Consider the following 26,772-nt stretch of genomic DNA (forward strand, 5'->3'; position numbering starts at 1 on the left):
TGAAAGAGCACTATTTATGCACATACAGCTACACAAACTCCTGCAGGCGGAACGGGTGACGATGAAATTGTACGTTCCCACCTTAATTCAGGGTGATCAGCAAAGATGGCCCACAAATTGAGGTTTGTTTTCTTAGTTTGTTTCTTACCACAGTTGCTTTGGGGATGGCAGATTATTCCTTCTATTCTGCTTTAATCAAAAGCTTTTCTTTCAGAAGAAAAAGAAGATGACAGAACCCTCCCTGAAAAGCAAGCACAAGGGACTAAACCTTTCCCAAGAGCTCTTCTCCCTTTTCTCAACTCACACACAGCAGGATGCAGGTAACAATAGAGAGCAAACAGCAACATAATAACCTATAAAGTCATTTGCTGGGGACTTTCAAGCTTGAACTCTAAATTCTAACTTTGTTCTAAGGTTGGATACCATACCGCTTTCATAGTAGAGCGAGTGGTTTCAGATTTCCTTGCATGTGTTTATTTTTAGGCCAGGTCTGCTAATGAGCCCAAAGTGGAAAAAATGCCCCTGATGAAATGATGTAACAAGTATGAGCTCTGAATTTGTGCCCAACAATGGTTAACAATGTTGGCACTTGAATGACGGCCAGAACGGGCCGAATTTCTGTTCCAGCCATTTTAAAAAAAGAAACACGTTGGCCTATCTTTCCTCATTCTCCGATAGTGAAATGTAAAAATAGCACTATGCACTCCAGAGGGCTCCAAGGGCTCCTTTCATTAATGTGAAAAATCCATCATTTATAGCTCTGCAGCATGAATAGGTTTGGAAGACATTTAATCACTAGTAAAAACGCCACCACCCCAACCCCACTCCTGCGGCCGTATATATAGCTCACAGCTATTCATCTGGACTCGTGGGGAACTGCTCAAGTGTCCCATATATTCTCCATAGTGAATGAAAACAAAGGAACGTGTAGTGATAACTGCTAGTCCAGAATACAATTTACACTGAAAATACATAAATAATTATTTGGAAGGGTAGGCAAATGATAGAGCTTGCTTACTAAATATAATAGATTTTGCCTGAGTACTTTCCAGTGAGGATCAAATCATACTTCTGGTCTCTGTTGCACTTCTTGGCATGATATATGGCAAATGGAAAAGCAGCTAGAAGAAAATCCATCCTGGTATTATGGACAGGAAGGCTTGTATCTCAAGGACTAATCTGTATTAAACTTCAGATCCTTCTACAACAAGATTTGAAAGTTCTGTGTAGTTTCCTGCTTTCCAGTTACAAGCTGAGACAGATAGAATAAGGTTTTGCTCTAAGATTTTTCTGATTTGAAATGTTCTGTGTGTAACTAGCATAAATAGGTTACGCTACCTATTTGTCCGGATACACATATACAGGCTTCTACTTTTATGATAAAAAAATTTAGATTCCTAAAATTCTTTCCAATGGTCTACTGTCTCTTTACACTGCAATTAAAAGATGGATCTAGATGTTGGTGAGATCTCCATGTTTCTCTTGGCTTTCTGCAGTGGTTTTCAGTACAAAGCCACCACAGATTCTCAAAAAACTGCTTCATTTCAACAACAGCATTTTTTTTTAATATCGAAGTTCTGGTTTAAAGACTTGTATCACTGAAATGTTAGGTATTGATTTAGAAAATGATGACTCTGATATGAAAAGTTTGTACTTGAGATTGAAAGAGAACAGAGCAGTTAGTGAAAATATTTAAAGTAATGGGCAGCATCTTCTATTCTATAACTCAACAAGTCTTTGATTGCTCAGAAATAATGTAGCATAGGGAATAGAAAAAAGCACAAAGTGTGGCAGGATTGAAAAGGATATCCTGGATCATTAAGTCCAAATCTCGCATAACCACATACTGCTTTAAAGACAGAGAGACATTTTACAGGCTTTCCATTTCTGACAGCACCAAGCCAAGATTATTTGTGGTTTCTCATACAGACCTTTTTCAGATTTGACAATATATAAATCTACCCTTAGACCTCCCAAAACTAAATCAGAAACACTGTTAGTGCATGAGAAACAGCAAACATGGCGCAGTCTCTTACTGCCTTTAAGAACTGGTTGATAAAATTTTGTCTTGCTGCTGTTGCAGTGGTGGGATCTGTGTTGGATCTGGTACTGTCTGCCTGTGGTGCCCCAGCTCCACGTGGCCCACTTCAGCTCAGTGGCGTGCACCAGTTTTCATTTGGTGGAAAAATGCCCGCATATGATTTCTACCCAATTTGCACTGTTGCTTCTATTAATAACTGCAGTCTTGATTTCAGATGCAGAAAACAGGCATGCATACTGGCTGATCTGGTTTCTGTGCATCCTCTTTCCATGTTCAAGCAAGGCAGGGAGCCTGAGAGCGGAGGGTGCCTGTTGCAGGCAGCACCATGCTCATGAGGCAGAACAACCCTACAGCCTTGCTGAAACTGACAGTCATTCATCCCCTTACCGTCCCACTGCTATCTCCCATGTGTCAAGGACACTTGGGGAAAGAAGCTGAATTAAAGAAGAGGTGCCAATTTAAGGCAAATTAGGTAGATAAGCTATACTAACTGGATGGACTTTCTGTCAGAAATAAAGGTGGCATAACTTGGTTTCATTAATTCATTTCAAAGTGAATTAAACTGAAGCAAATTGAGGCCATTTAAATTCTGCCTGAGTATATGGTTTCACTAATGCATTTCAAATCTAAATTCATTTGGGTTAATTTTATTGACCATCCCTGAGTAGACAAGAAAAGATATAATCCAGCTTTAAACATCTGTCCCTGGATTTTGGGATTTATGCATTCTATTCTATTTCGTCTTTTTTCTTTTATATATCTACCATTGCTATTTGAATTTCAAGATAAGTGTCCCATAGGGTACTGTGAGTTTTTTTTTTTCCTTTCAGAGAGAACCATCTGGAGAAAAACAGCAATATTGCCAACCACTAGCATTAAAATTGTGAGTCAGGCCTTAAAAAATCATGAGATTTATTTAAAAGTGTGAATCTTTCCCCCACAAATGTATTTACATTTTTAGTGTGTCTCTGATATTTTAGATGTACTCCAACCACATTTGCAAACTGCAATACAGGAAAAGCTGGCTTGCCTACATAACAGCTGGTCTGCAACAGCCACAGCTTTAATAAAAACACCAAATATCAGGAGCCCCATAATGGAATCCTGAGAATGGAAATTGTAGAAGTCGGGAGCCCTGGCAGGACGATAACTGCTTATACTTGGGATAAATTTAAATGAACCTCTTCAGTGGGAGGCTGGCAATCCAGAGGCAGCTAAGCTTGAATCCTGCACTTGGTTAGCTCTGATCCCGGTACAGAAATGGTCTCTTTACTCCTTAGTGCTTGCACAAAGCTGCAATCCTGCTTGTTGAAGAGGACGTCAATGAAATGCAATGCTTGGTTGCTTTGCTGAACTCTGATCAAATGACCTTGACCTTACTCCTCAAACATGTCAAATTTGTCTGTCCAATACCTAGATTGTCTCCAGAATACCTAGAATAGAGGTGTTCTGATCTAGTATTGACTTTGAAGCTTCTATTTCTTAAATCCAGTTCAGAATACGTGTTTCTCTTTTAGGTTACAGACAACAATAGTGGTGGTGACTAATAGAAACCTCACAGTATCGAGCGTTCTGCAGCCAAGTCAAGCAGGCCAGAGATTCCCTTGAGGGACTTGTGAAAAACACCAACAGCTGCTTCAGGCCGCAGGAGTTTCCTCAGAAGAAAACTTTAGAACAAGTTAATGCGAAGAGGAAATATTTCTAACTTGCACTTTTCTTCATTCACTAGATGCTCATTCACAGATTCTGAGACACGAGGGACACAGCAGAGATGTCTTTCCACAGGAGCTGAGCTCAGAGTCAGAGCTACACAGCACTTGTGTGGTTTGGCTAAAGAAGGGGTTCTTGGGATCCTCAGTCAATCTACGACACTTGGTCCAAAGCACCTGGAAGCGAAGCAGCTCCAACAGATTTAGTCCCACAGATGATGAGGTCTGATCCAAGCCTCCAGAGGAGCCTTCTCACAGGGATCTCTCGCAGCCTCCAGCACAGGACCTGAGCTGCTCAGGCACTGCAGGGGCGGAAGAGAGGAGAGAAGAGCTCCTTTCCGCTCAGTCTACACTTTCTGCAAGTATGACAGCATCAAACCTCAAGCCCACTCATCAGTACAGATGGGTTTGAGAGTCAAAGGGATTTTTTTCTCCAGCCCCATTTGAAAGAATTATTTTTTTCTAGCTTGTGCTTGCTGAATGTATTAGCAGCCCTTTAGTGTTTGGCACTGCATGGGAGCTTTATACTACACACAATACAAGTTACATAAGAATAATTACTGGCCTGCATGCTGAGATACTTGATGAAGGACATGTCTACATCTTTTTTTTCAGGCACGGATATACCATAAACAAAGACCATTAATTATAAAGCAGCTCCCTGGAGAAATGGAAATTACTCGAGGAGTAAGAATGATTGAAGAATGATTGCTCTGTGCAGGTCATGTCCCACCAAGACGCAATTTGCTTCCCTTTGCATCATTCACATCTGTTTTCCTATACTACCGCTCCTGTATTTTACTGACTTTTTATAGCAAACCTCAGTACAGAAGGCTCGATGAGATCCATGTCTGTTCCTCACAAGACGTGTACAAAACGCAGTAAAAATGTTTTTGTGGTGTATTTAAAGACATTACCACAGCCTAGAGTTACAAAGGGGCATTTTTGAATACAAAAGCCAGGTCAGGATTTTAATTCAGACATATATAATCCTTCTTTACCCCACCAATAATCAAGTACACTGTAGACAGAGTAGCATCTCTTATGTTTCCGTCAGATTGTTTTTGCAGGAAGGATTTATTTCAATATGAACATTATAAATAAATTACTTGAGGGAAAATGAATGGAAAGCATATCAAATATGATTATAACTACCAAACAACATCTTTACTGGGCAGATTCCCCTGTCTACAAGATTGCCCAGTGACCGTTCAGGCTGGAGTGACAGGGCAGCCTTTCTCTGTGTGAACTTCATGATCCAAAAAGGCCTGCCTCTCGGTAAGCAGGGGGTTATATTACAAAAATCCTGACATTTCTTTAAATTCACAGGTCCCATGACCTCCATGACAAAACCACAGTGTAAACCTCCTACTGAATTAATATTTACCCAGGGCATTTCAAAGATAGTCCAGGCATTGTAAGCACAAGTGCTGGGCTCTAGCAGATAGCTATTTACATTTCTCTTTCAGTCACCCCTGGGACACATCCCCTCAGTCCACGGACACAACTGAGACTTTCTACCCATATGAAAATGCTGCCATCTGGGAAAGCATTAAAAAAATCCAATCAAACACAAACGCCAGCCGTGATAATGGCCATTTACACATCGGACTATCTCAAATGACAAAGCAACTATGTCCTGACCACAGCACCATGTACTACCTCTTTCCCCTCTAGTTTTGAACGTACAGTTGTGCTGCTTCCTGTCCTAAGCTGCCGGGTGGTATCGCAGTGCACACTTCAGCACTTGCTGTGTTCTGCTGCTGCAAAGAGTGAAGTCATCCCAGATGGTATGCAAGGATATACTTGCTTATAACGTGACTCATGTTTTGGAACCATAAAAATATTTATTTATTTTTGTACACTATGTATTGGTGTGGTACATAAACCATTCTGCACTCTCTCTTATGTGGGTTGTAGAAGTAGCACCAGGTTGAGGATATCACCACTGACATGTCTTGTACCTCTAAATCCTTCTCAGGTTGGGAGAGAGCAACCTGAGCAGGCAGCTGCTCTCGTCAGCCTTGCTCCATGCTACCCACTGAAAATGAGAACTGAGAAGTCCTTTCCATAAACGCTGTGGCAAAGCACAGAACAAATTATTTGATCCAAGCTTTGGTTTATATCCTGCTTAGAAGTCAGCCCCAAATTGGTTTAGTAGTTCAGGAATCTTGAAGAGGAAAAGTAAATTATATGCAATGCAACTAAATTGAATCTAGTCTAGCATTTTAGATCAAATATTCAGGAATAGCTATTAACATGTGTGAGGGAACTGAAGGTGAATTATGCTCCCGAGCTAATTGAAGAGCTTCCTCTAAAGGAAAGGAAACCTGTTTTGATACTTTATTTTGCTAATGAGAAGCAACGTAAAATGACTTCCTAGTTATTATGCTGAAATATGTCATGCATATTCAAAAACTATCTCTGAGGAACTGAAACAATTTAGATGAGATGAGTTACTGAATACATGAAAGGAATTGACTTCACGATCCAGCTAATGATTAGATAGGCTCAACTGTTAAAAATAATGACTGAACCAAAAAAATGTACATTCACACTAACTGCAACCACTGATAGTTACTGTGAGCTTGCTGGCTGAATTGCAATTTAATTTTATTTCAACTGTTTGCTTTTCATTTGTCTTTAAAAAAAAAAAAAAAGAGTCAATTTTTGTTCTTTGTACATGTGGAAACTCAGCATCAGGTTTCCTGGAGTTGGCTTGTGACCAGAGTATTGTCAATGATTTTCTAAGGTAGTGCTTTAGCTGTCCAAGAGATTTGACACTGTAATGGTGAATGTTCACCCATTAATTCTGGTTGCCTATTTGGCACTCTTCCACATCATTCTTTCAAAATGAATTGAGCAGAAATTCACAGGTTAAGACCAACACCAGAAAAAAATACTATCCAAATGGCATCTGCTTAAGAGAACCATACTGTACCTTCCCACCGTTACTAAAGTTTTTAACTAGCTCAAAGCAGATTTGCCAAGTACTATGTTGGCGTACACATCAGAATAAGCTTCCAAACTGAAATCTATGAATTCTCAACAGAGTTACAATTAATTGAAAATCAGTGATGCCTGTTTACAGTATCTTCCTGGCCCTCAATGTTCTTCAGCATCTTCCATGAACAAAACCTAAGTTAATATACCCAGGAAAATTTCCAGAATCGGCACTCAGATAAAGATCTCTGATCCCTTACCATTTCCTGTGAGCAGGCTAAAAGAATACGCAATACATAAAAAAGATATTGGATATAATAACCAGCCCTTGAAAGGTTGGAATCATTTCACTGTAGGAGCAATGCACTACTGGATCCAAAGAGATTATGAGATTCCATACCTAATGCAGGAACAAGTTGTAACTCTTCCCTGCTTTTTACTCCAAATGCATACAAGTGCCACAATAAGATTGGTGTTTGCAAACAACCTCATTTTCCTATTTGACAAAAGGCAAACTTGTTTCATCTCTTTGTTTGCAGTTTAACCAAAAAAGTACAGCACCACGCACCACTGGTACCAGCTGAGAAACCCCCGAGGTGGAGAGCAGAAGGCATGACGTACCCCTAGATGCCCAAATGTTGTCCAGCCGAGGATTTGTAACTTGTGCTGCTGACAGATCCTGACCTTCAGAGCAAGACTGCAAGGACAAGGGTCAGGGAGTCTGACTCATTCGCAAGCTCTATATTAAATCTGTCTCACCCAGGATATCTAATGCCTCACCGTTTACAGAATTAGTGTCTGGTTTATTATCTTCTAATACAATATTTTTGTAATTGGGAGCCTGTATATTTTTGATATGATCTGAAGGCAGTGACTAACACAAGACCATCACCCCCCCTTGCCTGGAGTCACTGTGGCTGCAAATGGGCACAGGTTTACACCCCCACGCAATCAGCTGCAGGGTTAGGGCCCTACCTTCTATTCATCAGACACAAATCAGGGAAGCACAGATCAGCAAGAAAGGCCTTCACGAGAGAAATTCTGAAAAATTTCTGACATACGGAGTTTTATGCTTCACGTGTACGTCCTATGAGGAGGCAGAGGGGAGAGGGCAGCAGTGCTTGAGCTGAAACGGGGAGAAATAGGGAGGCTGGAATGAAAGAAATTTTAAGCAGAAAGGACACTTAGAAGCACCTAGCCCCCAGGTGAAGAAAGGCAAAATGCCTTCACTCCAGCTTTCCTAATCAAATTAGACAGATTTGCAAGGTATAGAGTATTTCTTGCTTGTGGAAACAGATAATTGCCCAGTTTGCAACAGCAGCGACCTGCTACTGTGCTGACTAGGGCAGTTTAAACATAGAAGTCATCCACAGTGGCCTCAAGCTCCTAGATAAGTAGTGAAATTCATCTAGACCCCAATTGGCTTTTGTAAGGAAAGCTTAAAAAATCTCTGTGTCTTAAAATTAAGTTACCAAGCCAACGCTCCATCTCTAAACTGACACTTCACCTTGCTTGGGTGTCCTGTGAATTGCGGTAGCTCGAGCTGATGCAGCTAAAAGAACACACAGAGAAGACAGAAACAGCCATTGCCACAGCCCTTATAAGCCATTCCCAAGCATGGCAGCTGTCAGTCCTTGGGTCTGCCTCTGCTGCAGTTATCTGCCTCAAGCTATCTGATCCAAATGGATTATTTGGATCCTTCAGTTGGTGTTACACACCAAAAACCAAGGACAGGAGATATGCTACATACCCTGGCACAGAACAGAATAAACTCACTAAGCTAAGGCTACAAATAATACTCACTTTGAAATATGTTACAGGATAACGAGTACTTTAGTGTAAGACCTGTTACACTGAAATGAACCTAAAGCAGCAAGAATTTAGGCTGCAAATATTTTTATTTCATGATATTAGCATGTATTACGTGCTTTTGACTAAAACTCAGAAGTTCATAGTGTAAATTTATCTCCTGTTTCAACTCACACAGGTTACAGATATTCCTGCTCCCCTTGAGTGTCAAGCTGAACTCAACCCCAAACCCTCAAAGCTGAATCCAATCAACATTTCAACCTGAAACTACATAAAAACTTTAAGTTTTACTGACCCTTAAGAAAATCTTCAGCTGCCTTGGTCTCCTTGTTTGCTCAGGAGATTGAATAAACTTTAGGAATACGTCTGTGAAGCAAGGCTGAAGTCTTACTGGGAGCACATGAAGATCCCATTCCAGTCATGCTGGATGATTTAATGTTTCATAAATACAACACAGGCTTATGCTGCTTGTTATTGTGATGAATGCAAACAATGAAACTAATATACAAAAAAAAAACATTAATTTCTGAAATGCGGTGCACTAAAGGTGCACTAAGTCAACTCCCAAAGGGAAAGCCTGTGACAGAAACTCTTGGGCTAAGATGGTGCAAGCAGAACAAGGCTTAAGGCAATACAGCTGCTTTAGCAGTCAGACTTGGTCTCAATAACTTGGACACCTTCATGTGGTTGTGCTCCCAGCCTGAAATGTCTCACACCAAATTGCAATGCTCAGCTTTATTACCTGAAATTCACACTGAATTCACACTGAGCAAAGATCTTTGTTATACAGTAGACCACTGTCACTCTTAACATGTAGCATGTTTGGTATCCGAGAGACTGAATGCATTTTCTATTAAAATGCAAACAAAAATCTAACTCCCTGTATCATTAACTCAAAATATGTGTTAATAATCCAGGTGGATTATTTCATGTTTGATCCTAGGGATTCAGAATGGAGCCCAACTCATTTATCTGCAGCTGCATCATCATTACTGGCATATCAGGCACACACAAAAAAATTTATGAGACTGTGTCATTTGGTCAGTAACATAAATACATCTAATTAACAGCCACAAAAGGCTGACCTATTGACTAAAACAGTGCCATCATCTCCCCAGAGCCAACTTGCCTTTTTTCTTTCCTTTTATTTCTCTCCTGTCCTTTACATTGAAAATATCTTTTGTTGACTGAAAGCTCCAATCTTTTTTGCATGAAGAAGAGCCTTTGTAACCACAAAAAAACAGGTTAACAACTCAAGAAAAGATAAGAGCATTTTAAAATATTAAACCAGTATTTCTCATGTCTGTATCTGTTCAAAGTTAGATGGTTGTGCATCTTGAAGATTAAATGTTTTAATTGAAAATTTCCTGAGGTTTATAAGCAGTTTGTTTATTCAATCCCCATTTTTCTTATTACTAGCATTTATTAATATAGGATACAATGGAATATAACAAGTTAGGAAGTGATAGCCTTGCTAAAACTGAGTTTGGCAGAATGCTGATATTCTCTCTGCTGGTAGAGAATGTGCAATAAAAATATAAAACCGGTGGGAATTCATTTTGACAGTGCAAGAAAAGTGTGTTTATTAAAATATAGTGCTTTCAGAATCTACTTTTTTCTTGAAAGGTGCTCATAACTCAGACTAGTTCATATTACACCATTAGTGCATAAAAACTTGTTTGCTCCCGGTAACAAAAATTGGAAATATTTTTCAAGAGCAATTGCTGCAAGGCAATCTCTGCATTTTCATCACAGATGCCTGTGCAGACTCTAAGCTGAAACTACTGCCCATAAAGTTACTTCAATTAGCACATCAGCCTTTTTACTTACAGGTCAGTACGATAAGTATTAACAGGCTCGTGCAACACAACTTGAACAAATGAAGAATCAAACTATGATCTCATTAATCCGAGCTACCTCCTACTTTTAGTGGAAAACAGTTTCGGTTCTTTCCCTAGCAGCTTGCTTTTTTTCTTTTTTTTTTTTTTTTTCCTTTTCTTTTTTTTTTCCCCCCTTTGGCACTGTTGAACAAATACAGAAACACAGGCAAATAAATCTACATAGAATGAAAAATAACATCAAGACTCAGTATTTTCCACATGCTTGCTTGCCCACCTCTTGCCTTCCTTCCTAGCAGAGAATAGCAATCTGGCATTGGCCCCTTTTGCATTTATGAAGATAAAGTAGCCCACATACAGGGAAGTAATGGGGCTCCCTACTGTTCCTTAGTCACTTACGTGGAAGAGAAGCGTACAGGCTCATGGCTGAGTACAGCTCTTACATGACAAAGCACTTTCTCTGTTCATTTGAACCATTCCTTTCTACTCGCCATAACCCTGCTTGTTTCTCAGCTCCCTCAATGAATAAAATCCATGTCAGTGAGCACTGGGCTCCAGAATACTGCCCAGGGAGTACTTTTGCTGGTGACAATTCACCTGCAGCTTTCCCCGGTACAGAACTTCAAAGATCAGCAGAGATGGACTTGAATTCAAATTTCAGACAGAAGTTTTATAGTTTTCTATTTGGGATGTGGTCCTAAGTCCCCTGGTGATTTTGAGAAGAAAAAAAAAAAGATAGAGAAAGAAAAAAAAAAGCAGGGTATTTTATCCCACAGACAGTTTAGATACTGCCTTTACAAAGCCATGAGGAAAAAGGTGAACTACCTGAGCCTCAGCATTCTGGCAGAAAGGCTAAGCAGTGCTGCTTCACAGGTTTCAGTCCTGATACACCGGAAGGTGGTAGGAACTAGAAAGCATCCGCTGACTTTAAAGTTTAAATCTTGAAAACAAAGAGGTGGCTATTCAGCCCGTAGTCCTATGGTTTCATGTTAAATCAACTGAAATCTGTCTCTGCCATGGTGGATGATTTAAACATCATGAACAGATACAGTTCTCGAGGACATCAACTACCAGCTCCAAATCACTCACAAGGGAAGTCAAGTACGAAAAGCCACTTAGAGACTGGATTTAGGACTGTGATTTAAATGCAGCATTTCTATAAACAAACACATACTTAACAGCCTAACTATTCAGACATCGGGAAGTGGTACTCTCCAGTTCAGAAAATCTGTGTAATTTATTATGCAATTAGCAAGCATTGTGGTTACCAGTACTAAAGCTAGTTTAATTTATCTGAATTCAATTCAGAACAAAGTCAGTGTAGACTATAAATAACAGGTATTATACTAGTTCTCTATCCAGACTTAAGACGACAGTTACATTAAAAAAAAAATAAATTGAAAATACCTTTTTTGGAAATCATACTGGGGACTATTTTAAAGCAATTCATCAGGATGACATAAATGTGTGATACAATTCTGCTTGTGATGTATAGAAAATAAAGCATGGCAAGTGTTTTAAGTCAAAGATTTTACAAAATTATCACTGCCAAGTTGCTTATTCTTCATCAAAAAGCCTTTAAAAAATGTGGAACTGGCTACCAAAATTAAGACAATTTCATGGTACTTCAGAAGAATGTAAAAAACCAAGCTTCTGCAACATATCAGAATATATTTGAAAAATATAGTGCGCATTTGACTGAATTCTGTTCAGTCAATAGAACTATGGCAACTTCTACTTCAGAAAACTGGGATCTTAAAGGGACACTGCGGGATTTGGATGCCCTCACTGCACTGGGACGACGGTTTTCCCACTTGATATCTGACCATAATCAGCTATTTGTCCACCCCTCACCTTTATTTTTTCTCACAGTTTTCTCTATGCATTTGTATACCTTGAGACTCCAACCCCAGGTGTGGTTTTAAAATTTATTCTAATAAATACATTTAATAAAAATGATGCAAATGCAATAAAACAAAGGAATCAAATGTAGCCAAATGCTTACATAAACTAAACAATACAGCTATCAGGAACAGACTAATGAACCCATGTCAATATATGACGGTCATCATAGATCAGGTATTTTATATTTTAATTCATTTTGCTGCATTTCAAAAGCTGAATTAGATTTTGTGGCAACTTATGAAAATTTATATATAAACATCTTTCAAACCCTTCCTTCCTGTTGGATCCATCTACCCTCACAGTCCTCATTCCAGTATTTTCCCTCTGCAGGTTATGAATAGCTACTACTCTCTGCTGCAATGCTCTGTGCAGCCTTTGTCATATAAACAGAAACTAAAACAGAGGGTACGCAGTCAAACTGCTCAGATGTAGTTCAGGTAGACCTTCTGGGAAATGAGGACGGGGGCTATTCTTGACTAAAAGTCATTATCTCAAAAGGCTCATTTCCAATTTAAGCTTAAAAAGGGTCCTGAGTTTCTACTCCAGAATAGCAAAAGCTTTGGGCAGAATCCTCCACATCGTCACTCCACCATCAGCGCTGGGTTTGGCCCTGTGCAATGTCACAGCCAGAGCAACTGAAGCAATAGATGTTGCCAGAAGGACGGCACTTCCTAAATTTTAAGGACCCTGAAAAAATGACTATACCTTCAGACCGACAACAAAGATAACACAGATTTTTCTCTCCTGAAATTTGTCTACAGCCCCTAAAACTAATTAGTTTAAAATCTAGATTAATACATTAATGATAAATAAAATAATTATCTCTAGTTTTATCTCTGTAAACAGAAACCTACAGAAGTGGCTGAGTTACTGAACACAGTGGATTGGCTGAGTTTTTCACAACTAAAAATTAGATGCACAAGCTTAGAGAGAATGAAAGCTTTTCCCCCTCCAGATGGTAAGCTGCCTAGGCAGTAATTGATTTTAATCACAGACTCCTGACAATATTCTCTGCCTGGGAAGGGTTCAGTAGCTACTGATGTCTGCAGCTGAAAGAATATGGTGCCTATTTTCGGTTATTTTATGGTCCAGTTCCCAGTGTTCCCAGTGAACTTTCAGTAGCATGGTTTATAACATTATTATCCCCTCTTGTTCTGTACTTTACTGCTTAGTTTCAATTGTTGGACTTTAAACCAAACTTCCAAAAACGCCATCTATCTTTTCCAAGCCATTGATAGAGCCATCAGTTTAGAGATGTATACTACCTGCTCCACCTGGTTTGACACGTTACAGTATCATATTTTCCATTCACTCATACATAACATGTAGCCAAAGCTCTTTGACCTCAAGTTTATAAATGGGATTCAATACTCTTGCCAGAAATTGTCCCCAAATTTCAACCCAGTTCATTTAATTCCAGTATCCCTTCAAAGTGAGCATAGTTAAACATATTTCTTCCTGAATTCCCATCTTTCCCAGCTGGCTCTCAGGGAGAACCATTTGCAGTAGTCTTTCAGTGACACCAGAACACCTATTTTTCATCTTCATCTCAGCCCACAAAGTACGTGAGACATTATGTTTACTACAGCCCACAAAACTTTGAACTTTTGTGTATTCCTTTAATGCTGTAATAGGCTGTCCCTAAATTCTCTGTCTGCTTCTCCTTTATTGCCTCTGAAAACATCTACAGAGGTCCCAGGACTTCAGTCAATGCAAGTGCTTGTGTACCCTGGGTTTCAGGTTACCAACCATGAAATATTAAAGAGCATTCTCTGATGGTACCCTTCAGAAATTACTAGATATGAGTGAAAATGCCCCTTTTAACAAACTGTTGGAAGGGATTAAATAATCACAATCAACTCATGATACTTTCCTCTGTTACATTTCTCACAAGACAAGAGAGATTAAAGTTTTCGCAATACCTCGGCATCTCCAGTAAGATATCTATACTTCAGAAAGAAGAGATTTAAAATTATTCACTACTGGGTCTTAATAAAGGACTTGAACCAGCCCAGATTTGAGTAGTTTTATTTTTAGAATAGATTCAAATATTTCCAATGAAGAAATACTCAGATGTACACAGGTAACACAGACACAAGAAGCTCTCTACCCTCTGCCGAATAATTTCTGTGGGCTTTACAGATGCTATGGCATAAAGAAAAGTTAAGTGCATCATGTAGTTGAAACTATCACATACTTTTTCTTTATTATATGTAGCATTAGGAAAAAATATAACTGCACCACAGGCATCTCTCGAATTAAATACCACGTACAGTCCCTTCATTTGGTTGATGCACTCTAATGATATATTGGGTATAGCCACAGATGTTCTTTACTAAGTTGTACTGAAATCAATCTAATTTTGAGATGAATGAGGTGGTCTGATTTAAGGACTTGATTTCCCAGCATAACAAAACCATTAAAAGAAGTGAAGCCTCTTACCACTCAGAGAAATTGGCTTATTCATCAGAACTCTGTCATGGTTTCTACCTTTTAAACCGGAATTTCAGAAAGGTATCTATGAAGGTAACATCCATCAGCTATTTGGGAGGCACCTGGAAAACAGAAAAAGATGTCTCAGATTTATAAACAACACTAAGTTAAATTGCAATTAAGTATACAAAATATTGCTTTAATATTAGCGACAAGGTGGTAGAAGATCAGCACCAAAGAACAACAGGGATAGGTACCCATAGATTTTTTTAAAACTGAGTTTCAGTAGCTCAGGGACAGGGTAGCGCGATATGGCATAGAGCATAAGATCAACTATGTCCTATCTTGTCAGTGTGCCAAATTTTAAAGCTCTCTGATGGCGTGTGTGATGTGAGCTCATGGCTTCCATCCAGTTCTCAGTCAACTGATGTCCTCATCTTACCCACTGACACTATCCAGCAGCCTCAGCTGAGGAACGGATGTTAGAGGGAACTACAACATCCGGCCCTTATACAGAGGCAATAGAAATTTTTAGGCAGATCTTTTTTTCTGTTGTTGAAAAAAAAAATATGTTTGAAACTTTTTGTAGACCAAAACTGGAGTTTTTAAATAGCAAGAACACTATTTTGTTAAATGATATGGAGAGACTCTGTGCTGGTTTTCCAAAGCCATGCCCACACTGTGTGATGCAATATTGATCTGAACAAATTTGTTCTCGCACTGGAAGCAGCGCCGCTCTGTTTGCAGAGTGCTCCCTCGGCTACTTCTCCCTGCTCAGGAGGAGGTGAGACAAGTTCAGACGGTGTCCGGCTCCCATGCAGCTACACTGTTTGCAAGCACTTGCTGAAGCATATAAGTAGCCAGCCTCACAAGCCCACTAAACGGGGATGGGGAGCAGTTATCATTTGTGTAAGTCACGTAACGTCAGCATCTCCTTGCTGCTTTAAGGACCACAGCATTTCCCAAATCGCCGCAGCACTGTGGCTGTGCCGTGACAAGTCACTGCTGGCACAGGCTGCATCCTTGTACACCTGTCTCATGACTACGACAGCAGTACAGTCTGTGACTCTAGTGCAGACGAACATATATTCTTTAGGATGAGTAATTAAGCACTGAAATGTTCTCACCCTGAGGAGCAGAAAAAGCAGTTCAGCTTTTAATATATACCAGTTCTAGAAAGCATGTGAGCTAGTAGTACTCGCAGGCAATTACATCCAATTACAAATAACTTTCTCAGATAAAGTAATGTTTTCTTTGGGAAACTTCATCAAGCAGATTATGGAAATTTGCATTTTATTATCATTACTGCATTTTTTTTCATTGTAGGCATCACACAAACCTGGAACCCTCCTGTGCAAACACATGAAAACAGCCACTTCCCTCAAACACAGAAGAGGGGTCGTACTGTTCTCATTTTGTACTAAATTTTATAGACAGCTGAAGTACAGGGGATATAAGTGGTTTGCTTAAATCATACACAGTTTATGGCAGAGACAGGAGACAAGCCGAGCTCTCCCTAGAACCAGCTCTAGTACCAGGACTGCAAAAATAACCCTTTCCCTTTAAAGGGCTGTAACACACTGTGTTTGCGGGAGAAAAAAATGCAAGTGATTCTCTGCAGGACTGGAGCTTAATGGCTTGTCACTGTAGTCAAATAATTCAGTGTCAAATGCCAATTTTGTTTTTAATGATGTAGTGGTGTACCCAGCTCCCACACACGTTAGAGGTGCCTGGGTACTGTGGAGTCTCACTGGAAGCTGTGCAAAGCAGAATTCGAACATCCTTCACCACCTTTTTAATGAAATAAATTCATCTAATAGAAGTCCTTCAGTGCTTGAGTTCTCCATTTTACATTCATACATACTCTGTACCTTGTCTGTTTGCATTAAAAGAAAATCCTTTTGATCAATGCTCTGGCAACAAAATTGCACTCCCCTGCATAGAGCTCCCCTCGGTCAACCCGCGGTGTAAATGATAGTTAATAGATAAAGAGACACGCTGTCAAGATCAGCTATGCATGTGTTAAAGCTTAACTGTCTCTAAGGTAGCAAGGAATAAAAGCCTTTCAGGTAACGCATTACCGTCTAGCCTCATCTGCAATACATTTCAGTACAAGCAGCAAGGCTCCTTCCCTCCTCCTCACCGTCCTGATTTCCCTTTGCATCGAGTCTCCAGTAGGGTAAATGGGAAAACTTTGTTTCTCACAAACTGGGCAACTGAGACGAAGGAAACCAAGGTATCTGACCAAAAATATGCTTTGCGCTTTGCCTTACTGTCACAGGTGGCACCAGAAACCAGGAATCCACAAATTCCAGCCTGTTACTGGATCAGCAAGCTAGGTTCCTTCTACTGTCATCCAAATGGTGTGTCAGTGGTTATTCTAAATAAATCAATAAAAAAAAAAATACTGGCAGCCTTAATGGGGTTTTACTCTTCCACATTAGGATTACTCAGTGAGGAATCAGCTCCTTAGCACATGGTACAGAAATGACCACATAGTCACACAAATCCTCCTCCATTTACTGAGCTGCATTCACTTTGCAAGAAGCAGACCTCTATAAAAGCAGTAGCTGAGCCCTGGAAGTTCTTCTCCAAGCACAGGTTAGCATTGTGGGGCAGGAGATATTTCCATGCCCTCGTTACCCAGATTCACACAGAGGACTGGTTATTTATTTGCATGTAAACTTACGTGGAATTTCAACACTCTGACATTTAAAACAAAATATGCAAATCTACCTTTGCTTTTTCACATTTCCCAGCCAGCTACAAAGTTTACTGCAATTTTTGACAATCAGTATTTGCAATTTAAATAAAAAGCAATCAAACTTTGAATTTTTTATTTTTTTTTTCAGCAAGTCAGAACACTACCACCATGAGTAAAGAGAAAATTGTCGTGGTAGTCAAAATGAAAATGTCATCCCCCATAAGACCATAAGAGCAGGGGTCTCTGTCCTTTGCACTGCAAAGGATCAACACCATAGGCTACTTGTTAATAGCCATCGTAAGATCAGGATTATGAAGATCCAGGAAGAAAACCAAAAAGCAGAAATACCAATCCAAAGAGATGAATGTGCTATGACTGGTTAGGAAAGGAACACTGAGGACCAGTAGGATCATTATCTTATCAGACTAGTAAAGAACACTATTTTTTACATCACAAGAAATAGAAGGCAGCAACACCGGCAGTTAACAACAGCATCAGTATTCAGACATATGGCTAAAGTTCCCCAAAGTTAGTGCACAAAGCACGTCAGCCTGAGAGGAGATTTAATTTGTTTGGGAAGTTCTTATGCAGCTACTGCCTTTAACTATAAAAAATATTTCAAAGCTCTGTCATCTCCAGCACTGTTTCCAGCTGTGTTTAAACAAATCTGATTTCCTTTGTCATCATATGCAGCTGTATCTTCCCTCTCCTCTGCTTTCTTTTGAAAGCAGTTCGTGGCGATAAATTCAAAGAAAACGCACCTTCATTCCAAAGGGGAATATTTCTTCCCCACTCTGATGGTCACTGATCACAGACACATATTACAAAAAAGAGACTGAAATTGTACTAAAGGTGAGTTAGTTCACAACTACTCCTGCCCTTAAAAGTATGGTGTACCAATGTCAGGGCACTAAACAACCCTAGTCCTCTCTACTCATAAGAATGATGTTTTGGTCTAATGTTGCCTCCTGTAGCAGGAATACATAGAAAACAAGAAAATCCCTACACCAAACCAAGACAGGTCTCACACACACACCCCACTCAACAAACAGGATGGGAGAATAAACATGCTAACATGTTAATGCTGGTTTGGAAAAGGTTTGGAGAGGGGAGGGGAAGGCAGCAGTTATATAATTATCTGCCATTTCCATCATGCCCTCTCGTTCCCTCCCATCCATACACGTTCATACACAGCAGTGGGAAAGGTGGGGGGAAGAGAAGGGAGAAGAAAGCAGGGGCAGCACAGAAATCAAAGCTAAAAATCAAAAAGCCCCGATTATAATGCCTGTTTTTCCAACATATGTCAACATCTCAGAAATGAAAAGAGGTGAGAAGTTCACCCTCTGTACAGCATAACCGCTAGCAGGGGAGGGGAGTGAGAGAGCCCCCAGGTTCATTCATAGGTACCTCTGAAAACCTGAATTAAGCAGCTTATTGTGCTAGCACATAATGTGACCAGCTTTGCAGAGATCAATGTCTTCTCTACAGATGCCTGCTCACCAGCTGAGAAATCAATCAGCTAAGCCTCAACAACTGCCAGAGGAGCAACCAAGGGCATGCAGCCCTAATACTAAATTTAAACAGAGATTACAGCTCCTATTTCCCCAGCAAAGTGTTTCGGCATCAGATTGTAGGAACTCCCGTTCAGAGCTACTGTCACAAATGCTGGAGAAGAAGAGAAATGAGGCCTCGCTTCAGCGTGTCTGAATTGTCATATCTAAATAGCACGAGGCTTTTTCCCTGCTATATATCCCTCTTTCTTTTGTGGAACGTCCTCACGGCACCTGACCGAGGCACAGAAGAGCTAAGTGCTCTCAGTGCACAGGATGCCCTCATCCTTTTGACAAAAACATTTAGTCTCCACACTCAGCGTCCTTACATGTGGAATATTAGAAAATTCACCGATGTGCACAGGCTGCAGTTACTGATAAAGTCCTTTGATACTTACCCATAACTAAAGAGAGAGAATATTTTTATAATTGCTATGGGCTTTTAGTAGAAGTGTGAAAGAAAGGGAGAATACCCAGCCATCTCCTGTGGGGTCTGCTTTCGCTCTTTGGAGCTGATTTTGCATTCTGAGAGCTGAGGGAAGGAAGAGAGTAAGAGAATTCAGCTGGGTGAGCCTGATTCTTTCAGAAATACAGAAAAACTTGGTTGTTGCATAAAACAACTTTTGGAAAATGCCATGAAGTCCAGAGCGCAGCGCTGGGGAGGGCTCCCGCTCAGCTCTTCACTCCCTCTTCCAGGGCTTGGGAACAGCTGCTGCTCTCGTGGGCTCGACCTTGGCAGCTGCCATGCACTGATGGCAGTCACTGGTAAACGTGGGATTTCTTAAGACATTTTGATTTTTTTTCTGACAGTTTAAGATTTGAGATTTAGAGATGACCATCTGCACGCTGCACTGCAGGAAGACACATGCAGGGAGGACACCCTTTTTTGTTCTAATACTCTTCAATCTGTTGTGAGAGTTACTTCTGATTAATTGAGTTAAACAATCTGGTGTGCTTTGCTGTTCCTATAAGTTAATGAACTTTTCAGTCATCTTACTCATCAGCATGTAAATCTAAACCCACTGTGATTTAGAGAAGAAAAACAGGCAATAAAGAGGGTGTTGGGCTCAACCTGCAGCAGTTTGGATCTCAGGCAGTTACTGTCAGACTAATTACAGACTACGTGAAATCTACGTTCAATTTCTGCATTTGCAGATATTTACTTACTATTAATTGCCTGAACAGACTGAGCTACAATATGTATACATACATATATACATATACACAAAGCCCCCTCTCAATCCACTGGTCCATCTTCTGCACTGCAGCTTCCCATACTGGATCACCATAGGCAGCAGTGGCCGCCTGCAATATACGTTTTACGTGGCTTTCTGATCAGGGTGTGCACCCCTCATTAACCAGTGAGACATCTCGTCTCACATTCAGCCCAGCACCACCATGCCATGAGAGTGACTGCTTCAAGGGCACAAATCCACAAAGGCAGGAAAGACGGGCTTTGCCTTCCTCCGCTCTTTGCTGTCATCTCAGCAAAGACCAGTATTCTTTGTCAGACCTCCTAGAAAGGTCAGACAAGTTTGTTCCATCCATCTTTACCTTTTTTTTTTTTTCCTAACCAAATAAGTCTCTATATTATGGCTTCATTTGAATACCAGTGATAAAGACATCAAAAGTTGTTGTCAGCTCCTGAGCAAGACCCTGATGACATACCACTGACAATGCCAAAGCCACTCAGTACCACATCTCACAATTAATCTCTCTTCCCTGCATTCAAATCCATCTCTGTGTTTACACGTATTTGTAAATAAAAACATATATTTCAGGATTGAAATGTATACCTGGAAAAATTAAAGCATAAATTACACAGGCAAGACTTCAGCCTGTGTGTGCTGTATTTCACATCCTATCTCTAGAATTTCGCTTTGAGAATTTCCTGATAAAAAGTAGAAGACAGGCAAACCCCTTCCAAAGAAAAAAGATTAGAGGAACCTCAGAGAAGAGAAACAGCTACTCAGAATGATCTGCTCCTTTGTAATGTCGTAATTTCAGTCCCTCCCGCACAGCACCTCAGATTGCTGCCGACAGAATGGGAGGAGGTTGGGTTAGTACACAGTGGTGCCAAACAGCACTCCCTGCCTTAAGCAGGGATTTTAATAAGCAAACAAAATGAAAATAAGAACATTCTGGAGAAAAAGAAAAAAAGAAAAAAAAGAGAGGGTGGGGGAGATAGTTAGGGACCAAAGAGAAGGTAGGCATGACTTGGATTCCAACAAAAATCAAACATTTTAGGGTTTGGTTCCCTGCTTCTTACTAACTATAAGAAAAAAAGGTTAGACGATGAAGGGAAGGAATATTTCACAGCTCAAACTCAGGATTTTTTTTTTCCTAAATTTTAAACTCTATAGGAAAATGATCTATTAAAACTGATATAAAATAATCAAATCTTTCTTCAAATTTCATTCCTTTCATTAGCTTTTCATCAGCAATGTACCCAAGACTTTAAGATAGTTAACGAAGTTTTGGCTGATGCAAATTCAAAGTCAACCATAAAAAGGCTCTTGTACTTTATATGCTGCATAATCTTTCATTGAGTTTAATATTTTTATGGTCTACGTTATACAGATATGACTACAAGATAGATTTCAGTTTGAAAATGGATTACACAATATTCCTAGCATTCAAGGCATGCTATCAGTAAAAAAGTTTAAAGAGGAGATAATATTTACTGTGAACTACTTCTCCCCTATCTGAAGTGGAAAGTGAAGTATTCTGTAGCTAAATGAGAAATGACTCATTTTCAGAGCATAAATCAGAGTTTTAATTGAATTGAATTAATTGACAGTTGTTATCGTAAGAAGAATTTCTGTAATTTTTAAGGAATATCTAATACGCCTTGTTCATAAAGCAAAAGTTTGTAAAATGGAAAATAACAAAACTCTTTCTTGCTGGTTAATCTTTCTTGCAGAAGTCGCTTCCAGGAAATATATAGCTCCTATGTTAATGAACGCAATCATTCACAGGGATGCCCAGGGGCTTAGACAACCCTACATGAACCCAAACTGCAAATAAACCTCTCATATATTATCATATATAATCTCATATATTGAAATAAAACACAGTTCTCTGTACTAAACTAGAGTTATCAATAGAATAGGAAATCACTTTTAGTGGGGAGAGCACATTTTCTTAGTCTTGACATGGATAAAGTGTTTGGCTTTAATTTCCACACTGTGAATCATCTGGGTATTCCTACAGTTCAACAGAAGTAACATAGGATCCTGAGCCTATTAAAAGTATTGGCAAAATTCTCCATAATTTTAGTGGAGCAAGAATTTTACTCAATGTATCAACTTTCTTTTTTTTCTTAATGTGTGTGCATATAAATTAAAAATATGCTTTTGCAGATACACATCTGAATTACTCCTGTGACTCCAGAAGGATGAGTTCGGAATCACAAAAGCAGAACTAAGATAAGAACGTGATCTATTATGTGGATAGCAATTTCCAAAGCAGGAGAAAAATATCTGTTGCATGGAGACAGAGCTAAGAAGTCATATAGGAAACATTTTCTCTCACAGTCTCTCTCACGATCAGCTCAAACCGAAAGCTTTATTCTGCTGTTCTTTTAGAGCAGCCACAACCTTTACCTCTGATGAAATATTTGCCGGAACAGAAAGAAAAGGCTCAGGATCAAATCTTGTAATGACAACTCAACAATGCTGTCCTCTGGAACATTTTTCTGAAACCCCTTCACCTTCTTTCAGTACAGTTAACTCCACCAAATGAATTTCGCTCTACCAGCTGAAGTCTAACTACTCTAAAGATCGTCTGACTGCACCAAATTTCTACAAGACCTGATTCAGGAAGATACTTGGCCACATATCTGATTTTAAGTGCAAGGGTAGTCCCCTTGCAATCATCAAGTTCCTCATGTACTTAAAGTATGGCGTTGGCCCAAGAATAATCTGATTTTCTTAGTTGAGTATTCAGCCCAAAAGGATGTGTATTTTCACATGGTCCTTTTCCTATTCCAACCCTTCTGGATGTGACTAGCTGTCTCCATAATTAACTTCCCGTTCATTTTTACAATTTCATTCCCAAAGTAATTAGTTCACGGGCTGCTCCAGCCTGAATCTGATAAATTTTTAAAGCAGCAATGGCTCAAACCGTGGCATCTCTTCATCTCTTGTAAATACCACCTTCTATATTCACTAGTTTTTGGAATAAATGCCTCTGGCAAGAAGTATGTTAGAGCCCTCCAGGTGCTGATTAAAACATCCCCTCCTGAAACACTCCACTGGCCTGGCCTTTCCTGAATCCTCTCTCAGCTTGAGAAATTTAAACTGCTCAGCGTCTCAGAGCTTAATGGGGAGGAAATTAGGGTTGGTTTTAGGCTGTTCCTGGGCTGTCCTCTGGCTATTCTTATTTGGGCACATCTGAGAGATTGCCTAAAGCTACAGGAAATACTTTGTACAGCTTGACTAGGATCACTGTGACATTGCATTCGGCATTACTTAGTAGGGACATTTTGACTTAAATCATCACCAAATCTGGCTATTACTGACGAGAGAGTCATTTCTTCTCTCTCATGACATATAAGACATCCTTCCTTCATCCCTAACTCAGGATTACATTCAAATCATACTTAAATGTTGCATACAGTTATGGCTTCATCAAATTCCATGTATTTATTCTCCTTCAATTACATATTCTAGCTCTCTTTCTCTGCGCCTCTAACTATTCAACCACTCCATTTAATTTGCAAAAACACTTGGGGACAGAACTTGCAAGAAACAAAGTTAGTGTACAAGGAATCACATTCTTCTGGTTTTTATTTTTAGTTTTCACCGTTCTGGAAATTAGTTTGATGTTAATTCACTGGAAATGAAGCCAGTTTAATTTACTGATTGGCAATCCTCAAGAGAAACTTTAAGATTTTTGTAGCCAGACCTATTAATCTGAAGTACCTTCTCTATTATTAATGAACTGCCTTTGCTTTTAGCACACTGCTATCAGGAACTGAAGATGTTATTTCGACATGTTTGAAAACATGACTTTCTCCAGGAAGTTTCATCCGCTCATTTATTATTTGCCTTGAAGCTCTCATCAAAGGTAGATGACAGAAATGTTCTTCCAGATAACTGCCCTAAATCCTCTGAAGAGGTTTATTTATGTCATTATTACAGTATAAATTATTGTACCGATATTAATAAGGTTTTACTATCTGCATCCTTTCCACCTCTTCTGACATGAATTTAAATGCACACAACCGACACTTTTTCTTAGTTCCAAGAACGACAAGAAGGTTACTTTCAAGAACCTTCATAATGGAAACTGCACTGCACCAAAAAGGCATTTAAAATCTGTTTTGCTTTTGGTGAGTACAGCAGTGAAGTGCTTGAAAGCTGGGGAACACTAACTAAAAGCAGCTTCTGGGCTCCACGTGTAAGCACATGGCTACTGAGCGGCTGCTGGAAGCGCACTGCCGGCAGCTCTCCCACCCCTCCTGCAACGAGCAGCCTCCCATCCTCTTCCTCCTGCCCTCTGGTCGCCGCACAACCTTGGAGCTGCTCCTGTTTTTAATTTAATCTCCTACTACTAAAACCCACCGCTAAAGGTTAGTGACAGACACTTTTCATTCCATTCATGTGAAAGCCAGAAAAGACAGACAGCGCACCCTCGTCTAGGTGACCGCAGCACAGGCTGCCACAGGTGCAATCCTCTGAGGCCAGGCTTTAGCAGAAATCCAGTATTACAACTGAGGTCACTTCTTCAAAAGCGTGCAGCTTTCTGCAATCTTCTAATGTAATATTTTTGACAAAACTGCATTAAGAACTTGGCACACTAAGTACACAAGGTGGTTTAGCCAGCTTCCTTTAACCAGAAAAGTCTTTCCTGATATTAATTACATTTCGCTTGTGCTTTGGTATCTGAATCCTAGCAAGATGATACAATTTATTTTTTGTTCTCATGTTTGTTAGTACCAGATCTGTGCATTTTCAATCCATTTCCCATACAAGGTACTTGTCCTAGTCACTGGCATGGAGAAGGAACTCACCGTTTCTTTGCACACCAGGGAGAAATGGCTGATTAAAAATTTTGATAGGTTTGAGGTCCACCCAGTTTGAGTGCTTTTGTTGTGGGACCTGGTAAGGCTTGAAAATATTACACAGCTTGGGGAAAGCCATCCGCTGTGTAGTAATTGCAGTTCTATCCTTGCTTTATGTTTACACATTATTATCTGACTGCCCATTTAGGAGAAATAATTAGAACTTAGCTAACTATAAATAAGACAGATTTGTTCTTTCTGGCAAATTCCTTAATGCAACTGATTACCCTTGGCAGAAAAAGCTACAATGGCATGAACCTCTTAAATAAAACCTGCACAATGATCTTTCCATCTGTCTAACTACAATAATTAAAGACATCAGCAATGCAGAGTGCTTTAGATTTGGTTCTCAAGCATGGATGGCATCTATCATTAATTTGACTGACAGACTTATTTGTCTTCATTGCACCATTTTGATCTTATTTTCTGCTAGTACAAGGAGGCTTGCAGAGGACCAACAAGTCTGACAGATATGCTCTGCTTTCAGCTACACCAGCGGAACCTGGAACGACTTCATTTAGTTGCATCAACAAACAAAACAAGCAAAATTTTACTCATTGGCTGCAGACAAATCCACAAGTTTGTAACAAAATATATGTCTGCAGGAGACATAAGGGAAATAAACATTCTTTTTATGTGAAATAAGAGCATCGGTTTCAATCTAGTTTATAGTATTGCTGAAAACATTAAATGCTAACAATACATTCTTTGTTCCAAAGTCAGAATTCCTGAATTCTGAAGAGAGATATTTTCCATTGATTATGTAAATTGCATTGAAATTTGTGGTGCGTTGCAAAAGACTTCTAGAAATATCTAGCTCTACTAGTTGAACTGGAGTAAGGTAGTGAAATTAGATAGCCTGCGTAATTTCAGTATAAAAATCCATACTTGGGGAAGGACGGCACTGTTGGTTACAAGCAGCAGTGTACGAGGTTCAGACTACACAGATCACTTAGTCTCTATTAAAAGACTTAATATAATTGTTTCAGAAAAAATGCCACTCTATCAAAGATACTGGAATTTGAAACTAAAATTCTGCAGACAGATTACTCATTTAGAAACGTTGCCATTTTCATTCAGATACAGTCAATATTATACGGATTTAAGTAAACAACTTTGTCTAAAAATGCATTTGCTTTGACAACTACAGAGACTAGACCATTAGATTCAATACCAGTTAATAAAATATCTACGAAGCACCTATCCTTCTGGAAAGAAAGGCTGTCTTGAGGGTAGAAGTTCTTCTGTACCTGAGCATCATCCAGGAACATAAGTAGAGAAGGGCCCTAAGGGAAGGTGCTGCCTCCTGGGGTCTGAGCCCGACGCAGAAGAGCCTCTCCGTGCTGGTAGGAGCTGGCTTGAAGCAGACGGCCGCACGCCAGCTTTGCCCACCCTCTCGCGGGTGCCTTCAGCCCCTGCTGCTGGTTACCGCTGCCAGCAGCGCACCTCCCACAGCCTCGAAGCAGACAAGTGCAGTCGCTGTAAATGTTATGGGTTGCAAAAGATGGCACTTCTGCTCCTTCCCAAAAACACGCAGCTGAGAACTGGCAAACTGATCTCCAGCCTACAGGAAACCTCACACGGGAAAACTTTTTCTCATTGGGTGTGACCTCTCATTTACAGAGAGTTTCTAACCCAAATTACCTCATTTGATGCACAAAATAGAAGTGAATATTTAGGCATGCAAGGTTGCATTTTTCTCTCCCCTCTCTGTTAGCTAGGTAACACCTGCCTCAGAATGATCCTAGAGGTAGTGCAGCAGGATATTTTTGT

The 26,772-nt window shown here is 39.8% G+C and overlaps 1 long non-coding RNA gene across 2 annotated transcripts; it reads right to left on the reverse strand.

Moving 5' to 3' along the window:
- Positions 1–1,180: 1,180 nt before the first annotated feature.
- Positions 1,181–26,772, reverse strand: LOC310904153. Of its 2 annotated transcripts, none has more exons than XR_014588077.1 (3): positions 26,250–26,772; positions 14,688–14,800; positions 1,181–3,927 (listed from the first exon to the last, which is right to left on the reverse strand). It is a non-coding gene; the product is annotated as an uncharacterized lncRNA (long non-coding RNA). The 2 variants fall into 2 exon arrangements; XR_014588078.1 differs by having other exon boundaries at positions 3,917–4,052.

This window comes from Anser anser, assembly GCF_964211835.1.
Source record: "Anser anser genome assembly, chromosome: 9".
NCBI classification, from domain to species: domain Eukaryota; kingdom Metazoa; phylum Chordata; class Aves; order Anseriformes; family Anatidae; genus Anser; species Anser anser.